Source organism: Nicotiana sylvestris, chromosome 2 (assembly GCF_000393655.2).
Source record: "Nicotiana sylvestris chromosome 2, ASM39365v2, whole genome shotgun sequence".
In the NCBI taxonomy this organism is placed as follows: domain Eukaryota; kingdom Viridiplantae; phylum Streptophyta; class Magnoliopsida; order Solanales; family Solanaceae; genus Nicotiana; species Nicotiana sylvestris.
This window is the reverse complement of record NC_091058.1, coordinates 14,654,192-14,676,422: the sequence shown is the minus strand read 5'-3', so window position 1 is coordinate 14,676,422 and position 22,231 is coordinate 14,654,192.

Below are 22,231 nucleotides of genomic sequence, written 5' to 3'. Positions count from 1 at the left end.
TTGAATTTATCCAAATATTTCTCCAATATAATGTACATAATTTTTTTGAAAATAGAGATCACATTATTAATGTTTGAATATGATTTGAAATTAAATATCATTTTAGCGTTTATCCCTAGCCTAATTCTTAGTGGTTTAACATTATTAATAGTCCTACCTTTTTAGTTCTTCTATATATATAAAATTACTAGGTTACAACTCGATAGTGCAAATAATAGATTTTGGCTTTAATTTATGTAGTCCGATAGGTTTATAAATGTTAAATTCAAAGAAGGTCTATTTTGGGTAACCCCTATTTCTTCTCTTCCTTTCCCCTTCCATAAAATTCCAGCTTTTGTCCAATCATGTCACCGTCGGCTACTCCGCCTCCATTGTCAGCTCTGCATCAACTGCTATCTCTTTTTTCATTTTCATGTTTAGTCTTTTTCCCTTGCTCATTCTTTGCCCTTGTCTTACATCCCATTTTTTTGAAACTCTTGGATTCATCTTCCCACGCCAAAATCATCACATTCCTAATGCTTCATATTCCTACCTCGGGAAGAGGTAGATTAGGAAGGAGAGAGAGAGGTAATTCGGGTCCCCAAATGGGCCGAACCAATTCCTCATATCTATCTCCCCGCTATAATTCCTTGCAAAAATGAGAACCAAAAACTCAGGGAAAATGGCTACTGATTTTCCCCTCTCTATCTCTGTTGTTTTATAGTTGAGCCAGAGAAAGAAATAACAACAACAACATACCCATTATATTTCACGTACTGGATTTTGGAGAAAATCGTGTGTCCGCAGACCTTACCCCTGAAAACATCTTGAACGTAAAAATTTAGGTAAAATTGCATTAGGGTTTCAACTCATATGGAGAGAATATTTTCTTCTCTATATATGTTGAAAATGAGGAAAAGAATCTGATGGATCTTTCTAGATCCATTATTGTATATTTATATAATAGGCCAAAACAAATCCGGGTGCCCAATACCAAATGGACTCATTGACAGACTAAAGAACAAGACTAAGCATTATTACAAAAACAACCAGAAAATTAAATACAATTATTACACGGCTAACCACTTGTGTCACTACTTTTGTGTTTGGGATTAAAAGCTAAATACTCTATTATGCCAACACCCCCCCTCAAGTTGGAGGGGGAGATCACCTGCAACTTGGAGAGAAAATGATGATGGAGAGTGCCTGGCAGGGGCTTAGTGAGCAGATTAGCCAACTGGTTGGAGGTAGTGATGTGAGACAAGTATATCAAACCATCACTCAGCTTGGTCCGGATGAAGTAGCAATCAACTTCAATGTGCTTCGTTCGTTCATGGAAGACTAGATTCTTATCTATATGGAGGGCTGCCTGATTGTCACAAAAAACAGAAAATGGAAGCATAACAGGTACAACAAAATCAGCCAACACCTAGAAAACCAAGTTAATTCAGCAACCATATTTCTCAATGGCATGTACTCAGCTTCAGTAGAAGAAAGGGAAATAATGGGTTACTTCTTAGACTTCTAACTAACTAGACTATCCCCCAGAAAGATACAGAAACTAGTGACAGACCTCCTGGTATCAGGGCAAGCTGCCCAGTCATTGTCTGAGAAGGCAGTAATAGAGAAATCAGAGGAATCTGAATAAAACAAACCCAGATCCACAATGCCTTTGAGATATCTCAAAACATGTAAAGCAGTAGTCATGTGAGGGACCCTTAGGGACTTCAAAAACTGATTTAAATACTGAACAACAAAACAAATATCAGGTCTGGTATGAGTGAGGAAAACAATTTGCCTACCACACTTCTATAAGACTCAGGAGCAGACAGTAAATCACTAGAATTAGCATGCAATTTGGTGTTCAAATCCAAGGGGCAGACCACAAGAGTGACTGCAGCGCAGACAAACTACTGAAGAAGATCTGAAGTAAATTTCTTTTGATTGAGAATAACCCCACCAAGAATAGAAGACATTTCAATACCCAGGAAGTAATGCAAAGACCTTAGATCTTTGATTTTGAATTGAGAGTCCAAGAATTGCTTCAAGAGGAGATTTCAACACTATCATCCCCAGTTATAATGATGTCATGAACATACACTACCAGAAGAACCTTATGCCCACTACTGCCTTTGACAAACAAAGAGTAGCCATTAAGGGAATGAGAATAACCCCTAGAATATAAGGCCTGGGAAAGTTTGGCATACTATTGCCTAGAAGCTTGTCTAAGACTATAAAGGGATTTCTTCAGCTTACAAACAAGAGGGACAAAATTAGAAGGAGAAGAGATGGACAACCCCTGGGGTAATTTCATATAAACCTCCTCATCAATATTCACATGAAGGAAAGCATTGTTAGCACCAAGTTGAAAAAGATGTCAATATTCCTTAATAGCTACAACCACTAGACATTTGACAGTAGACATTTTAACTATAAGGGAAAAGATTTATGTAAATTCAACCCCTTCAACTTGAGTGTCACCTCTTATGACAAGTCTAGCTTTGTATCTCTCAACACTACCATCAACCATATACTTTATTTTGTACACCTATTTGTAACCTATTGGCTTCTTGCCAGCAGGGAGAGGGACAACATCCCAAGTCTGATTGGAATCCAAGGCTTTAAATTCCTTTGTCATTTCATCCTGCCAAGCCGGGATTAAGGCAGCTTGAGAGTAAGGCAATTTACATACATAATCGTGGAGGTAAGATGGAGTAGTATGTTGCCTGGAGGATTTTCTAATATGAGGAGAAGGAGAAAAAATGGGAGGAGAAGGAATATCAGAATTAAAAGGTACATGAGAAGCATTATGAGCAGGAGGAGAAGAACTAGGTGCAGGAGAAACAGGATGAGCAGGAGAACTAGGTACAGGAGGAGAAGAACTAGAAGAAGAAGTAGAGAGAGTTGAAGGAGAGGGAGGATAAGGAGAGGTAGGAGCAACAACAGAAGTGCGATGAGGAAAAGTAGTGAAAGGAATATCATTGGGATGATGAACTGTGACAACAGAAGGTGGAAGGTCAAAGGAAGGAGGAGAAGTTGCAAAAGGAAAACAATGTTCATGGAAGATGACATCCCTTGATACAAAAACATTTCTTGGTATACAGATTGTAAAGTTTGTAGCCCTTCTGGGCAAAAGGATAGCCTAAGAAAACACAAGGAATAGCCCTGGGTTGTAGCTTGTCCCTTTAAGGAATTGGAACAGTTGAATAAGCTAAACAGCCAAAGACCCTCAAATGTGAATATGTCGGTGGCTTCCCATACAGAACTTCATATGTAGAAGTATTTTGAAGGATTCTAGATAGAATTCTGTTGATCAAATAAGTAGCAGTTAACAAGTAGTCCCCCCAAAAACTGATAGGAAGTTTGGACTTAAAAAATAAAGCTCTACATGTTTCTAGGAGAGTTCTAAGTTTTCTTTCAACCACACCATTTTGTTGAGGTGTGTGAGAATGTTGTTTCAACCACACCATAAGAAAATACTTAGATCCAGAAGATATGGGTAAGGCCCCCATGTATCAATTGAAAGGGTCGAGTAGTAGTAATAAAATTGTCAGGAAAGGGAAGTCTAGTTTTTCTAGCCATAGGACAAATAGAACAAGGAAATGATTGCCTAGGTGGTAAAGAAGTTGATAAGATAGATATATTTTTCAATGCAATTGTTGGCTCCATTTCTGAGGCCTTAGCGGGAACCAGTGCTGGTATCCGTAAGAAGAAGGACCCCTGTCCAAGAACCAAGAAAGGGAAAAAGAAGGCGGATGAGAGGACTCCTCCTAAACAAGAGAGGACCTTAATGTTCATCGAGATGAAGGTAAATGACAAGCCCATTCGGGCGATAATAGACATGGGTGCTACCCACAATTACTTAGCCTCGACTCAGGTGGAGCGCCTTGGTCTAGTTGTAGGAAAGGACAGAGGTAGTGTCAAGGCTATCAACTCACCTCCTAAGCCAGTGGATGGAATAGCTAAAGAGGTACCAGTGAAGCTTGGCCCTTACGAAGGAAAATTCAACCTGCACGTGGTGATCATAGATAACTTCGAGTTGATAGTTAGATTGGAATTCCTGAGGCAAACGAACACCATGCCTGTACCATATGCTGACATGTTACTGATGATGGGAGAAAATGGAACCAAGCCCTACAATATCTCGTGCATGCCCATGAAGATGGCCGTTGAGAACATCTCGACCTTGCAGTTGAAGAAGGGGGTCAAAAGACATGAGCCCACGTTCCAAGCAACCCTCTGCATTGAAGATATAGAACGCTCCTCGGGTCATATTCCTAAACCCGTGAAGGAGCTACTACTGGAGTTTGAAGATGTCATGCCACAAGGCATGCCAAAGCGACTACCGCCTAGGCGCACTGTGGACCATGAAATTGAGTTGGTGCCGGGTGTGAAGCCACCCGCCCAGGTGCCCTATAGGATGTCACAACCCGAACTCATCGAGCTTCGGAGACAATTGACGGAAATGCTATATACAGGGATCATTGTGCCCTCCAAGTCCCTATATGGGTCCCCTGTTCTATTCCAAAAGAAACATGATGGCAGCGTGCGACTCTATGTGAATTATCGGTGCTCTAAACAAAATCACCGTGAAGAACAAGTACCCTATTCTGCTAACGGCAGACTTGTTCTATAGACTGAGTGGTGTGACGATGTTCACTAAGATAGAACTGAAGACATGTTATTGGCAAGTTCGGATTGCAAAGGGTGATGATCGCAAGATGACCTGTGTGACAAGATATAGGTCGTACGACTTCCTGGTCATGTCGTTCGGCTTGACTAACGCCCCATCTATATTTTGCAGTCTGATGAACCAAGTCTCCGAGAGTACACTGACGAATTTGTGGTGGTCTACTTGGATGACATTGTGGTATATAGCCAAATATTGGAAGAACACCTAGTGTACTTGCGGAAGGTCTTAGCACGATTGCAGGAGTATGAACTATATGCGAAGCTATCTAAGTGCTCCTTTGCTCAAAAGCAAATTGACTTACTCGTACATGTCATCGAGGAAGGGCGGATCAAGATGGACCAACAAAAGATTCAGGCAATCACAGCTTGGCCGCTGCCCAAGGATGTTCACGCCATGAGTGCGTTCCTTGGCCTATGCAACTTCTATAGGCGGTTTGTGAAAAACTACTCCCTCATCGCAGTGCCATTGAGAGAACTCCTCAAGAAGGTCACACCCTGGGATTGGGGATCGAGGCGAACAGAGGCCTTCAACGCATTGAAAACGGCTATGTCTAGTAGCCCCGTCTTGGCCCTCCCTGATTTGGCCAAGCCATTTTAGGTACAAACGGATGCATCCGATTATGCCCTCGGTGGAGTCTTGCTACAAGAAGGGCATCCTGTAGCGTACGAGAGTCGGAAGCTAAAGGATGCAGAGCGGCACTATGCCACCCACTTGCGCCTTTGGAGGTATTATCTCTTGGGGACCCCGTTCGTGGTCAAGACAGACAACACTGTTGTTAGCCATTTCATGACGCAGCCGAAGCTGAATGGTCGACAAGCCAGGTGACAAGAACTTCTAGCTGAATTCCACTTTAACCTGGAGTACCGCAGTGGGAACACCAATCATGTTGCTGATGCGCTCAGTCAGAGAGCTGATCTAGCACCGGTGTGCCTACTCGCCACCCTAAGGGGGAGCGAAGTAGCCACCTCCATCAAGGACCAGATACAGGATCTACTCATCAAGGATCCTGCTGTATAGTATTTGGTTGATTTGGTAGGACATGGCAAGACTCGCCAATTCTACATGGAAGATGGTTTTCTGAAAGTGAAAGGGAACAGACTTTATGTTCCTAAATGAGGAGATATGCGAAGGACTCTTCTGGTGGAATGACATGATACTCTATGGGCCAGCCATCTCGGTGAAGAACACACCATGGCGTTACTTTGTCGTGCATATTATTGGCCTCAAATGGCCGATGACGTCACTTAATATGTGAAGAATTATCTAGTATGGCAGAAGGACAAGTCAGACCACTTGACACAAGCGGGACTCTTGGAACCACTAGCTGTCCCAAAGAGACCTTGGGAAAGCGTTTCCCTGGATTTCATCACCGAATTGCCCAAAGTCGGAGACCTCACAACTATCTTGGTGGTGGTAGATCGGTTTTCCAAGTATGCTACCTTTATTGCAGCCCTACAATATATATCAGCAGGAGATACAACTCGACGCTTCTTCTCTCATTTCGTCAAATATTGGGGCTTGCCCAAAGATATTGTTAGTGATCGCGACTCATGCTTCACTAAGAACTTTTGGACCCAACTCTTTAAGTGCCTTGACATTGTTTTTCCCGTACGCTACTGACAATCTCGTCTAGCGTACGGAGGGGACCTCCGTTTGCGGATAGTAACTGCACTGACATCAATTGCTTAGCCTTACGTCGCCCTTCCAAGGAATCCCAGGGAGGCGCCGCGTAACAGGTTGGATGAAGAGTTGGTGGATTCCCCCAAATTGGAATGTTGTAGCAGACTGATCAATTGTGCATACTTTTGCTTGGTCAACCCTGGAATGACTGAATTTTGAGTTTCAATAGCTGGGGTAATAGAAGTTGGACCCTCATTGAAGTTAGCAGCAAAATCAGAATTGCTGAACTCATGGTAAAACCAGCAGCACTGTGGGCAACACTTCTTTTACCCTTGAACACCTTAGAATTTTGTGGAAACCCATGAAGTTTGAAGCATTGATCAATTAAATGTTCAGACTTTTTGCAGTACTTACAGAACAAAGTTACCTTGTTCTGTTCAAAATTTATCCTTTGAGGATACTGCATGGGAAGAGGAGCACTATGATTGAAGGCTGGGACAAGACAAATACCAGGATGGGAACCCATTTTTACATTAGCGTTCACATTGAAGGACATTGAGTTAGGGTTGAACTGGGAATTAGATGGAACTTGTCTTTGTTTTTCATCATTAAGTAAAATGTTATAAGCACTATCAAGAGTTGGAGGAGGCTGCATCATAAGCAAATTGCTCCTGACACCTACATATACCTCAGTTAAACCCATTAGGAGTTGGAAAAACTTGTTCTCCTCATCCTCTTGTTAAATACCAGGTTTAGCAGCACAAATGCACCTTTATGCATGATTGGTGCAAATTACCCCTAGTTCATCTTATAGTTTCTTCAATTTATTAAAATATGAAACTATGTCTAAAACACCTTGAGATGTATAAGCTAGTTCACGCTTGAGTTCAAAAATCTTTGCCCTATTTGTAGTCCATACCTAGTTTGGAGCTGAGTCCAAATACTTTGAGCAGTATCAGAGTATTGCACACTTTCTACTATTTCAGGGGAAAGGGAACTAGTTAACCAGAAAATTACCATATTATTGTATCTGTCCCATATTTTCTGTTGAGATCCACTAATAGTTGGTCTGGGGTACGTACCATCTACGAAGGCTATTTAATTCTTAGTAGAAAGGGCAACAATCATCTTCCTCTTCCAACCCCCAAATTCACTTCCTGAAAAAGGAACAAGAACTAAAAAAATTCCGGGAATATCAGAGGAGTGAACAAACATGGGGCTAGAGGGATCAGGAGAAAAGTTCTCAGGAGTTCCCATTACACCATTCGTCTAATACCTAACTAGTGAAATTAGACAATGTCGTAATCAAATAATTTTAATACGAAAGAAATGAAATTACCAGCCTTCTTCACTACCGGAGAAGAGCGGCCTTCAAAATTGGATCTTATCACCCAAACAAAGTCGAGCAAAACCCTAACTTCTTCACTGCCCAGATTGAGACCAAGATGAAGAGCACACGTCGAAAAATTCACCCATACGTTGAGAAGAAAATCTATACACCGGTGGAAGCTAGCTAGAAACGAAGAATCAAACCAAAATTCGAAAGAAAATTCGAATCCTAAAAAAATGCGATGACCAGAAAATCTCCATATGTTGATTACACGGATGCGGGGTAAGGTCGGACGTTAAGGATCCATGGGAGAAATCAAAAATGCCCGCTCTGATACCATAAAAATATCTTGAATGAAGGAATTTAGGTAAAATTGCATTAGGGTTTCAACTCATATGGAGAGAACATTTTCTTCTCTGTGTATATTGAAAATGAAGAAAAGAATCCGATGGATCTTTCTAGATCCATTATTGTATATTTATACAATCGGCCTAAATAAATCCGGGTGCCCAATACCAAATGGACCAATTGACAGACTAACTAACAAGACTAAGCATTATTACAAAAATATCTAGAAAAATAAATACAACTATTACACGGCTAGCCACTTGTGTCACTACTTTTATGTTTGGGACTAGAAGCTAAATACTCCATCATGCCAACAACCCTTATCTTGTGTATCCCTACCTTGTGGAGATAGATAGCCTATTTCCAATAGACAAAATGAGCCAGAGAAAGAAGGTGAAAGATAAAATGGTGACATCAATTGAGCAAGTGACTATCCCCGATCATCTTCCTGAGTTCTTTAAGATTTATCACCCTCAAATATGCAACCCCCAACTGGTAATATTTGTTGTTGTAATTGTTAGTTATTTCTCCTTAACTGGTAATAAAACGCCGCATTAAGATCCACTAGTTGAACTTTTAACTTATTCCAACTTTTTTGCTGTTCTTAATCAATTAAAAAACAGAGGTCATTTCATGTAGGTATGTTCTCTTATAGTTTTTGGTTCTTGTCTGAATGTTCACAGTTCATATGGGTCCTTTTAGATGTTGATGAAAATAATACTAAAAACGTGCAAATATTTATTTCCTACCACTACTCCTTATAATCTGGTAAAATGGGTGTTTATTATCCTAATAAGCAATCTATACTCGTATAATTGCAGAGAAACTAGGATTAGAGATGGTTTGTAAATATTTAAAGAAGGGCTAAAGATGTATATGTGAAAGGAATGCCAATTTAATACACTTTGTTATTGACTGAAGAGTGAATGATGACTTAGTAAAAGATTTACCTGGTGGTTATGGCCCTAAATATAGAAGATTAGAGTGGACATTATCAAACAATATACTCAAAAAAATTAGCACGGGATTAAGACCCATCTAGGAGTGTAGTTCAATTTTTTGTTATATCAATTCTATCTTGTTCTATTGTTTATATTGCACATTTTTCTTCTGCCAGAAATCAAAGCGAAGTTATATTCCGTTTTGTGTCTCCTTTGCTTGGAGAATTCCATCGACCTTTCTCTAGTTTTTCAATGGAGATATTCCTCCGAACTCTAGGGAGATCTTGGAAGGTTTTTGTGGAAAAGAATGACAATGATTTCTTTTTCATGGGAGTTGGCCAGACTTTGTGCGGGACAATAATTTGGAATTTGGAGAATTTTTAACCTTTTCCTATGCTGGAAATTCGAAGTTTACGTTAAAATACTTGGGATAAATGGCAGCTTAAAGCGGGACGTAACTGCCATCAAAGAACATGGGATGCATCCATTGGACAAAGAAATTGTGCGTGGTAAGTTTCTTTCAAGGTCTTCAGTTTGTAGCTAGTTTGGTGCAACACATCCCTCTTCATGTTAAACTTCAGTTCCAAAAATAGTCAACTTACAAATGAGCAACTGGTTTAGAGATAACTACTGCACCTCTTCCAGCTGATCAAGCACTTAATGGATCAGGACACTTGGTTGTCTAAGTCCCTTCATTCTTGTCATCAAGTCATCCTATATCCAAAAAAGCGCTTGGTAAGTAATTATATTTGCTAATTTGCATGTATTCAAAAATCCTTGGAACGAATTTTCGAAGATGTCATTAAATACAATTGCTTTAGTATAAAAAATGCAACACAGTATCAAAAATTCATGTAAACTAGTCACTTTATCCGGTGGCATATTTAATTCCTTTTACAAGTGTTTCTAGTATTGAGAATTTATGTCCAATAATTTCCCAACAAAAGATACCTTTAAAGAATATTCTTGTGAGCTAATTAGTTGAAATTGTTGACCTTTTTTGGAAGATAGAATTGTGTGAAATGTTGTGCAATTTATTATTGAGCAAAAGGTAAATGTTTCATGAAAAGAGAAGTAATTAGTTCTCCATTAGCTTCCTAAGGAACTGTCAATATCAATCAGAAGATTTATATCATTTGCATCTTAAAATTAGGCCAAACTGACAAAAATTATAAGTAATTGTATTTTAGCTATCGTACAATATATATATATATATATATAAATAAGTGATTGATTGGTGTTGTATCTTTTTTCACACAAAGATCATCTACTGCATGCATAAGATAAAACCTCTTTTGGATAGATTATCTTGTGCAAAGCATGCTTCACGCAATGCTATCCAGCCAAAACATTGCCACTCTGGGAGGAACTTTTGCTTTGAATGAATCTTCATTACCACTTCTAGTAAGAGCTGTGTATTCTTCCCTTACTGCAAAATTTCCACCAGCTTATTTCCTTTTCATAAGTAATACATCTCGTCCTACATTTGACTACATTCCTCTATGCTGATCGTCAACTGCAGCCGACTGTCCATCTCCAAGGCATGAAATTTCCTTCTAAAATGTTGTGCGATTTTAACTACCGAATTTATGGGAATGTAATTTTTGAGATCCTCCGAAAGACATCCTCTTTGATTCTTTGTGTTTCTCTTAATATTTGATGAAGAGAAAATATTTTACCTTCAAAAATATTATAACTTACTTCAGATTCATATAATTCGCAAAAGCTGATGATAACTCGGTATTTTATGATTATATAGTTGTAACTTTGCATGTCGTCGCAATAACATCAGCTGTGTGAATATTATTGGTCAATTGGTATTCTTTTAAGTAGTTGAATATACTTAGAATAGTGATGGGAGTTGTCTTACTGCTTGTTGTAGTGTTTTTAATTCATTGCATTTGATACCGACCACTTGATTATTAAATGTGTATTGTGTTTGAGCATGTTTATGATCACACATGCTGTTACGCAACGCCTTCCTGATGTTCTTTGGAAGGGCAACGTAAGGCTAAGCAACCGATGTTAGTGCGGTTGCTGTCCGCCAATGAGGTCTCCTCCGCACGCTAGACTAGATTATCAGTATCGTGCGGGAAAATCAATATCACGAGCAATTGCAGAAGCTGAGAGAGAATTGGGTTTTGAATGATGATGATGATTTTATTGACGAATGAAATGCTGATTATAAAAGATGCGGTGTCGAGGGGGAGAGACACCAGTGTCGCACCTCCTTTTTCCGCCCCCGCGAGGGGTGAAGGAGTTTTTTTCAATTAAAGGACAGTCGAAACGGGATTTGTTTGTTTATTTCAGAGTCGCCACCTGGGAATTTTATGGCGTCCCAAGTCACCGGTTTTAATCCCGAATCGAGGAAAATATGACTCTATTTGTCATTCTGCGAACCAGAAATCCGAGTAAGGAATTCTGTTAATTCGGAAGAAGGTGTTAGGCATTCCCGAATTCCGTGGTTCTAGCACGGTCGCTTAACCATTTTTATACTTGGCTTAATTATCTCGACTTACTAAATACATTTTTTCTTGTTGCATGATTATGTTACCGCTTTTGTTTAGATTGTTTACAATTATAGACCTTTCTTGAAACGAATCACGCGTACGTATATTCGTATTATATATATATATATTTTATAAATGTAAATAATCGTGTCACGCATACGTGTACACAATAAGATTGATAATATTTTTTATATTTTTATTAAAGAAAAACTTATGTTCGAAATTGTGCTTAAAATAAAATTAAGAACATTCGTCACTCTTGTATGATTAAATAGTGAACTGCACATCTCGGGTTATATGAAATTAATTTAATATCCTTCGAAGAACTCCCTTTTATTAAAAGTTTGCTCGAAGTTGGGCGAACGCATAATCCGAACTGCCTTTAGAAAATGTAATTAGGTCACGCGAACGTATCCCTAATTTCACAAAATATTCTTGATGGTAATATAAAATTTCTACAAATGTTTATTATATCCATCTATTTTTTAATATGAAAGTCATGGGAAATCACTGATTAGAACGCCTCCAAATTTCTTGAAAAGAATTCAAAATTTATTAGGTGTTGACCACAGGTTATATTTTAAACGTATGAATTATATACCTCAAAACTATTCAAATTTAAAGAATTAATGATATGAAAAACAAACAACGTGCAACTAAAACTACCATTTTTATCGTGAATACAGTATCCGTATTTTGTTTATGTATTTTTAGTACTTGATAATTATATGCACAATTTGTTTGTTATTTTCCTAGGCTTAAGACTAAGTGTATATGTTTGAAAATTTACCAAAAAAAAAAAACGAATTACGTGCAAAACTAGGAAAGAATTAATTGATAAGCAAACTAATAGTTTTCGAAGAATTTTCATTGTTCTATTCGGAGCGGACTCTATTTTGTATATCTTTGACTTAAAATGTTGCAATTCGTATTTATAAATCCCACCTCCTTCTCATCAACTTGTTTTTAGTCCAAAGTTCTAATTATTTGGTTAATTTGCTTACGATGATTGAGTTTGGGATAGATAAAATCAAACCAATTTTTATTCTCGGCCTATACAAGCTATTTACAAACACTAAATCTACACTTTGTAAAAATCATTGACATTATTTTTTTTTATATACTATTTTTAAGAAATGAGTTAAACGCATTCTTAAAATAAATGGACCATTTGTTGTTTGGAAAGAGAACTAATCTACAAGTTGATTTAATAAAATAACATTACATGTAACGTAAATATACATCTGAACCATCCGTAATAATCCAATATCTTAATCGTAACGAATTATATCGATTCACCTTTCACTTAGAGTAATCCGCATTATTAGGCCCTATTTTTGTATAAACGAGAATACTTATGTCAACTAGAATTAAACAATATCGGACTTGACGAAATTTAATAGCTAATTCCCCGATATTTCATGTTACCAAGTGCTTAGTTAACATGGTCTAAATACAAAGTTTAAAGAATAATCAACTTTCTACCAAGTTCCCTGTCTTACAATTCGAATATAACTATACTTAATGAGATTCTGAAATAGATAACATTATTACAAAGCTTAGACGAATTTCAAAAGAGGATGATTAACTAATAGTTCTCATGTCAAGCGCAAGCTAATAGTTAATTAAAAAAAACTAAACTCAACTAATGCCTTAAGATGAACAGCAGACATATTTGAAATTCCAGATTTCATTTACTTGCAATATTGAAGCTTTTCATGACATGAGTCTACAGATATGTACCTGGAAATGAGGGTAAAAGAGGTAATACTTCAGCAATAGCAGCAACAGAAAACCCAACAACAGAAAAATGCCAATGATTCAGCAGATTTGAGCAAAAAAAAAAATAGCAAGACCCGTGAAAACCAGACGCACAGTAGCAGAAATCTTAGGAAAATTTCAGATTCAAACGAACAGTATCACCAAACAAGTCCGGACAGATATGAGGAAAACAATATTTCTGATTTTTTCTTTCTTTCTTCTCTTATCTTTTCTGTTCTGTTTCTCTTTTCTGTGTGTGTGTGTATGCTCTTTGTTTTTCTATTTTTCTCTTTCTATTTTTTTTTCTATGTCTGTATCTTCTGTTTCTCTTCCCCTCTTTTTCTCTATCTGTTCTCTTCTTTTTTCTTCTGTCCTCTCTATCTGTTCTCTCTATTGATTTTTTTTCCAGCTCTTTCCCATTCTTCTTTAACACTGTCCAGCTTCCCCCTTTTAAACAAGTCTGCCCCCCTTTTAAAACTCAATGCTCGACCCCTTTATGTTATTCAAAACAGATTTTTTCCACTGAAACTGCCATTATGGCTGCTTTTCTAATTAATCAGCCACTAAGGAAAACTTTTCCCTTAATTTCAGCCCCCCATTATCTTTTGATCCCCATTATCACATTAAATTAAAGCCATTAACATTCCACTAATAACACACTAATACTAACATATTGTTCTTACTGTTTCATTCCCAAAATACCCATATAATCCTACTGTTATTACTGCCCTTAATTCCAAACTTTTAGTAACCTATTATTGAACCTCTATATTTCAAACCTATCAGTTGATGACTGAAGACCAAAACTGAATGACCAAGGCTGAATTCTAATTGAAACAACTGAACTGAATTTAAGTCAAAACTAACACAACATAGAATTCAACAGAATCATTGAAACTGAAATTCAGACTTGAATCAATATGCACATGAATGAAGGTAATGTGAATGCAGGTTCATTGTCAACTTAATGACAATGTCCTGAAATTAGGTGGCCATAGATCAAACATACACAACAACAATTGACGAACTTAACTGATTTAACAAACAAGAACGAATTAATCGGCAAGAACTAATTAACTGATTACCTACAACAAATGATAACAATCAATCCAAAATAGATAAACAGGTTGTTTCAATCAACATTAACAGAAACAGGAATTTATGAAACAACTAATCGACGAACTTAATCGAGTCGATTACACACATTGTAAACAATCACAACAAACAGAAACAATGTTATAATTTGATCGAATAAACGGGTATAATGGATATGAGACAGAATCAAATAAAAAGATAGGAAAATTACATAGATTACTGAAACAGGCAACAATACACACATAGGATACAAGAGAAAAACAGGGAAAATATCTCTGAATCTTCAAACCCAAAATATGTCCTAATCTTGAATTGATTTGAACCTTATCGAGGTCGAACAGACCTGAATCGAAGTATTCTAATTTGAGAATACTTTGATTAAGGTCCATTAGACCCCAAACATTCATTTAATCGGACAAAATCCATGATTTGGAATTTTAGGGTTTCACTTTTTCTCAGATTTAGGGTTTGAACATTTCTGGGCAGATTTGAAGGGAACCAATGACGACTTAGGGGTCAGGGAGGCTTAGGGGTCATTTGGTATGAATTTGGGATGGATCTGGATGAGTTCACGTTTGGCTCGAATCTTCAAATGAAGATTCGAGAAGCTCTGAGATGATTCGAGCCAAACGGTTTGAAGATCCGTGTTGGGGGTGGCTGGAAGGTTACTGGGTGTTGGTTTGGTGGTCATCGGAGATGGTCGTGTCCTCAGGCCCACCTTCGATTTAAGATTCGAAGAGCTGGGTCCTGATTCGATGGGAGTAATGGTGATAGTTGGGAAGAGGAGGTCGAGGGGGTTCAGGGGTGTTAAGGTGGTGACCGGCGGCATCATTGCCACCGGGTTTCAGGCGAGGGGGAGTTAGGGCAGCTAGGGTTTGGGGTATCGTCTTAGGGACGATGATGAACATGAGAGGTAGGGGGGTGTTTGGTTTGGGGGTGGGGGTAAGGATTTGGGGCTTATATATGGGAGGGGTGGTCTGATCTCGTCCGTTGGATCAGGTAAGATCTACGGTCGGGATCAATTCATTTAGCTAAACGGTGACGTTTTGGTTTAAGTGAGGATTGGGTCGGTCTCAGATGCAGGTGGGTCGGGTATAGAGGACTGATCGGGACCGTTGGATTAAAAGGGAAAAGACGGCCCTGATTGAATTCAATCATACGACGTCGTTTGGTTTAATTAAAGATCTGAACTGGACCGTTGGATCTGACTGATCAATGGTCCAGATTGAAAGCATCCAAACAACGTCGTTTGGGAGACGGCTGAGAGACCTGGTCCCGGACTGGGTTATTACACACATTGGGCCTGATTTTTGTCAATTAAAAATGGCCCAGCCCAATTTTTTCTTCCTATTTACTTCCCCCCTTTTTTTTTTTCATTTCCTTTAATTCCTAATTATTAAATTCCTAATTTTAATTATAAAATCAAAATTACCCTTACAAAAATATTAATTACCCCTTAACAATCATTAACACACAAGACAAAACATTAATCACACCATGACATATTTAAATGGCAAAAATAGGATAAATGCATATTTTTTGTGATTTTTCTTTTTCTTAGAGCTATTTTATTTAAATTATCTCTTAAATGCATAATTAAATCCTATATGCATGCAATATGTATTTTACTTTATTTTTTGATTTATTTTGACAAAAATAAACATTTACGGACATAACACAAACATTTAACACCACGCCAAATTCAAAAATTACACAGTAAAAGAAATTTATTTTATTTTTTGATTTATTTTGGAGTAGTTTTTCGTAAGGCAAAAATTACGTGCTCACAGCTGCCCCTCTTTGTGCGGAAACTTGAAGAGTTTTCGTACAAAGATAAAGTGAGCGGACACGAGCGATTTTTGCCCGTTCGAATACTCCGTGGGAAGCATTTTTTGAAAGATTTGACCGAACCTCTGCTTCAAAGGTTTCCTACATATCCTTGGCTATAAAGGAATCAGGTCAATGTAGTTCGGGAAGTTTTGGTAGCTGGGACTACCATGGGACCGTGATGTTACTGCTGTTGCGTGCTGCTTTTACTGCTTGCTGACCTCCTTATTACACCCTGCTTAAAGAAAAAAACAAAAAGCTAGACTAGACCATGATGTATGAATTACAAAATCTTATCTAGATCATGCCCTTTGTGTCTCTTGTTGCTTTGATGTCTTGGTGACCCCTTTAGTCTCTTTTGCTTCCGATTTGTCTCGTATTCTCTTTAGACTACCGGTCTTGACCTGCTTGTTTCTTTTTTGTATTGTTTTTTCATCGAGTCTTGTACTTCCTTCCTCTGCTTGGGATTCTTTGTTGTTTCTCGCTGGGGATTCCGATCGGATTCCTTTTCCTTATTGATTCTAAGTGTATTCCTCCATTTTATGGGTGGGTTCCTGACTTCAACCAATAATGTCAAAAATAAATCGTCATTCTGTTCTTCAGGGGGGATCCTGACCTTGAAATTTGAATTATATTCCCTTGTTCTCCAGGTGGACGCCTGTTTGCTGATATTTCAACTGTTCTTCCTTGTTCTCCAGGTGGACGCCTGCTTGCTGTTTCAACTGTTCTTCCTTGTTCTCCAGGTGGACGCCTGCTTGCTATTTCAACTGTTCTTCCTTGTTCTCCAGGTGGACGCCTGCTTGCTATTTCAACTGTTCTTCCTTGTTCTCCAGGTGGACGCCTGCTTGCTATTTCAACTGTTCTTCCTTGTTCTCCAGGTGGACGCCTGCTTGCTATTTCAACTGTTCTTCCTTGTTCTCCAGGTGGACGCCTGCTTGCTATTTCAACTGTTCTTCCTTGTTCTCCAGGTGGACGCCTGCTTGCTATTTCAACTATTCTTCCTTGTTCTCCAGGTGGACGCCTGCTTGCTATTTCAACTGTTCTTCCTTGTTCTCCAGGTGGACGCCTGCTTGTTATTTCAACACCGGGTGTTTTCCTGAAACAAATATTGTTTTTTCCCCTGTTTCAAATCAAGGAAAATCTTGTTAGTTTAAAGCATGGTGGTTAGTTGTGGCATTCTTGCTGAGGGTGGGGTTTCTCTTTGCCCTGTTTTACTGCCTTAGAGTGGTTGAAAAGACTGTTTTGTCCTCATAATTTATCCTTAACCGTAGGATCCCCACTTTTGTTTTCACTTCAAAACCCTTTCAATCGTAATCATATGTCTCTCCTGACATTACTGAACCACCTTTCTGATTCAACTTTTCTCATACCCATATCTTATTTTCATCCTATTAATTCCCACCTATCATGGCTGTATTTTGCATTGTGCAATCTTAAATCTTGGTAGTATACCTTGATATTCCTTTTTATTTGCTTGGAACGAAACTTACCTCAAAAGCTTTAGAAGAGTAAGACTATTAGTGACAAAACATGACGATTTCGACAATTAGTAATGAAAAGAAAAATCTAAATTTGGATGACTATTGGAGATAGGAATAAGGAACTTATTTTGATTGGAGTTACTGGCACCAATGATCAGGGTATGCATTTTGGATTAATCAACCCAGTCTATTTAACCAATCTCCTTTTCAATTTTTCCAAAATTTCCATAACCCAATTTTACTTTTTGCCAACTTACGGACCTTGTTTGACTTGCAGTGTCTTAAAGAGTTTTCATCGACCAACTTCCCTCATTTGTTTATTTCTTAATTCCTTTTCGCCTTATGGTGCCTGCGAAGGCTTTCACCAATAAGACTCTCTCATTTTACTTTCTCTCAGCTTCCGTCGTCTCATGGTGCCCGTGTGGGTTTTCACCTATAAGACTCTCTTATTTTCATCGCTTTTTCTGGTTTGGACCAGAGTGTTATGAACCATCTCCATTTGCTTGACTTCGCATTTTTCTAAGATTGATCGAAAGGTCTTTTGGTATGTGGTTGGAATGAAAGGGTATCAAAAGTTAAACAATTTTGATATGGGTTTAAAATTACAACTCTTGGAACCATTTTTCTTATTGCCAATACAATTCCTGCCCCAGTTTCTTGATTGGGGGTCTCTTGATGTTTCATTTTATGCACATTATGCATATTATGCACCCTATGACCGAGCCGTGAGGCGCCTACGTATCCTCTTTGAGGAATCAGGTCAAACGTAGTTCACTCCAATAATAATAATTTTTTTCCAAAAGAGGGTAGGAAAGAAACAAATGTGGCTCAAAGGGGGAACAAAGGGTACAGTGTTTGGATAGCAGAATAAATTGCCTTTGTCATTCCAATCTTCGAAATAATGCCAAATACAAACATTCAATAACTATACCAAAGAAAAATCATGCATAATATCTCTTCACCGCATCAGAATTGATAGCCATGTCTATGCATTTTCCTTCAATATCTGTTAAACATAATGCACCATTGGACAATACTCTCGTCACAATGAACGGTCCTTGCCAATTCGGGGCAAATTTGCCCTTTGCTTCAACCTGATGTGGAAGAATACGTTTCGGCACATGTCGACCCACTTCAAACTTTTGGGGACGCACCTTTTTGTTGTATGCTCTTGCTATTCTTCTTTGATACAATTGGCCATGACATACTGCTGCCAATCATTTTTCATCAATCAAGTTTAACTGTTCCAAACGGGTTTTGACCCATTCATCATCATCAATCTTAGCTTCGGCGACGATCCGAAGGGAAGGAATTTCAACTTCTACAAGAATTACCGCCTCAGTACCATACACCAACAAATAAGGAGTTGCTCCTACTGAAGTGCGAACAGTAGTGCGATATCCCAACAACACAAATGGTAATTTTTCGTGCCATTGTCTTGAACCTTCTACCATTTTCCGAAGTATCTTCTTTATGTTTTTGTTGGCTGCTTCGACTACTCCATTCGCCTTGGGCCGATATGGGGTAGAATTGCGATGTACAATCTTAAACTGTTGACATACCTCTCTCATTAAGTTACTGTTAAGATTAGCACCGTTATCTGTGATGATCACCTTCGGGGTTCCGAATCGACATATGATATTTGAGTGAACAAAATCGACCACAGCTTTCTTGGTCACCGATTTGAATGTTTTAGCCTCAACCCATTTGGTGAAATAATCAATGGCTACCAGAATGAACCTGTGCCCATTGGATGCTGCCGGCTCAATTGGTCCAATAACATCCATGCCCCAAGCGACGAAGGGACATGGTGCCGACATTGTGTGCAACTCGGATGGCGGGGAATGAATCAAATCCCCGTGTATCTGGCATTGATGACATTTGCGCACAAAACTGATACAATCTCGCTTCATGGTAAGCCAATAGTAACCAGCTCGGAGAATTTTCTTTGCCAACACATATCCGCTCATGTGGGGTCCGCAAACTCCCAAATGTACTTCAGACATGACAGCCGTAGCTTGTTTAGCATCTATGCATCTTAATAATCCAAGGTATGGTGTTCTTTTATACAAAACTCCTCCACTTAAGAAAAATCCACTTGCCAATCGTCTAATGGTTCTCTTTTGATCCTCTATGGCCTGCGCTGGATATATCCCCATTTTGATATACTCCTTGATGTCGTGGAACCATGGTTTGCCATCAAATTCTTCTTCAACCATGTTGCAGTAAGCGTGCTGATCGTGGACTTGAATATGCAGTGGATCCACATAAGCTTTGTCCGGATGGTGCAACATTGATGCCAGGGTAGCCAATGCATCGACAACCTCATTATGGATCCTTGGAATATGCCTGAACTCCACTGATCGAAACTGCTGACAAAGATCATGTAAACATTGTCGGTATGGTATGAGCTTCAAGTCTCGGGTTTCCCATTCTCCTTGAATTTGATGTACCAGAAGATCTGAATCTCCCAAGACCAAGATTTCCTGGATACCCATGTCTGCAGCTAGCCTTAACCCCAAAATACAAGCTTCATACTCAGCCATATTATTGGTGCAATAAAATCGAAGTTGAGCCGTAACAGGATAGTGATGCTCGGTTTCAGAAATAATTACATCTCCTATCCCGACTCCTTTCATGTTAGCAGCCCCATCAAAGAAAAGTTTCCAGCCAGGTTTTTCAATTTGCTCCATTTCACCGATATGCATTATTTCTTCATCGGGAAAATAAGTTCTCAATGGCTCGTACTCCTCATCGACCGGGTTTTCGACTAAATGATCAGCCAATGCTTGGGCTTTTATTGCAGTCCGAGTCACATAGATGATGTCAAATTCTGTGAGCAATATCTGCCACTTTGCAAGTCTCCCTGTTGGCATAGACTTTTGAAAAATATATTTCAACGGATCCAGACGCGAAATGAGGTAAGTAGTGTAAGATGACAAATAGTGTTTCAATTTCTAAGCTACCCAAGTTAGGGCGCAACATGTCCTTTCCAGATGAGTGTACTTAACCTCATAAGCTGTGAACTTCTTGCTAAGGTAGTAGATGGCCTGTTCTTTTCTGTCGGTGAGGTCATGTTGCCCCAATACACAACCAAATGAATTTTCCAAGACTGTCAAGTAAAGAATCAAAGGTCTTCCTGGCTCTGGCGAAACCAGCACGGGGGGGTTTGACAAGTATCCTTTTATCTTATCAAATACTTCTTGACACTCATCAGTCCACTTGACCGCATCATCCTTCTTCAACAATTTGAAAATAGACTCACAGGTTGTCGTGAGCTGAGCAATAAACCTGCTGATGTAATTTAACCTCCCTAACAAACTCATTACTTCAGTTTTGTTCCTTGGAGGTGGAAATTCTTATATGACTTTGATCTTTGATGGGTCTAGCTCGATGCCTCACCGACTGACTATGAATCCCAACAGCTTTCCAGATGGAACACCAAATGCGCACTTGGCAGGGTTAAGCTTGAGGTTGTACCTGCGAAGTCTCAGGAAGAATTTCCTCAAATCCCCAACGTGGTCGGCCTGATGCTTTGATTTTATGATCACATCGTCCACGTATACCTCAATCTCCTTATGTATCATATCATGAAACACTGTGGTCATTGCTCTCATGTAAGTTGCCCCGGCGTTCTTCAAACCAAATGGCATTACCCGGTAGCAATAAGTTCCCCATGGTGTGATGAATGCCGTCTTTTCTGCATCTTCTTCATCCATTAGAATTTGATGATACCCGGCATAACAATCCACAAAAGATCCTATCTCATGCTTGGCACAATTATCGATCAAAATATGGATATTGGGTAATGGGAAGTTATCCTTCGGACTTGCTTTGTTGAGATTGCGGTAATCGACGCATACTCTAATCTTGCCGTCTTTCTTTGGCACAGGAACGGCATTAGCCAACTAAACAGTATATTGAGTGACTCGAATGACCTTTGCCTCCAACTGTTTGGTGATTTCTTCTTTAATTCTCACACTCATATCAGGCTTGAGCTTTCTCAACTTTTGCTTGACAGGAGGCACCATTGGATCAGTGGGCAATTTGTGAACCACTAAATCAGTGCTCAAGCCTGGCATATCGTCATATGACCATGCAAAAACATCTTTGAATTCGATGAGTGCTTTAATTAACTCTTCCCAGATCTTTGGTTTGAGGTGGACACTTATTTTAGTTTCTTGGATATTATTTGTGTCTCCTAGATTGATGTCTTCGGTATCACTCAGGTTAGGTTTGGTTTTTTCTTCAAAATGAATTAACTCTTTACTAATCTCTTCGAAAGCCTCATCATATTCTGATTCATAATCACAATATACTTCTTGAATTATTATTTCGGAACCAGATTGATTTTTAAGACTGGGGTGAGGATTCCTTATGCATGCCATACCACTAGAGCCAGCGTAAAAAGGACTGTACATAAAAAGAAGAAAAAGAAAAGAAAACTATCAGGAATGATAATGAAAAGGAAACCGTATTTCATTGGATGATGAAAGATAACAAGGTTTGCACACTTCAAACAAACTGTAAGATAAAAAAAATTTGGATTACAACCCTGAAGTAACCCAAACAAACTGAAGGAAAATCAAAATAAACTACCAAGACTCCTTTCAAATGAGGAGAGGAGTGGCTTTCCAATTATTAAG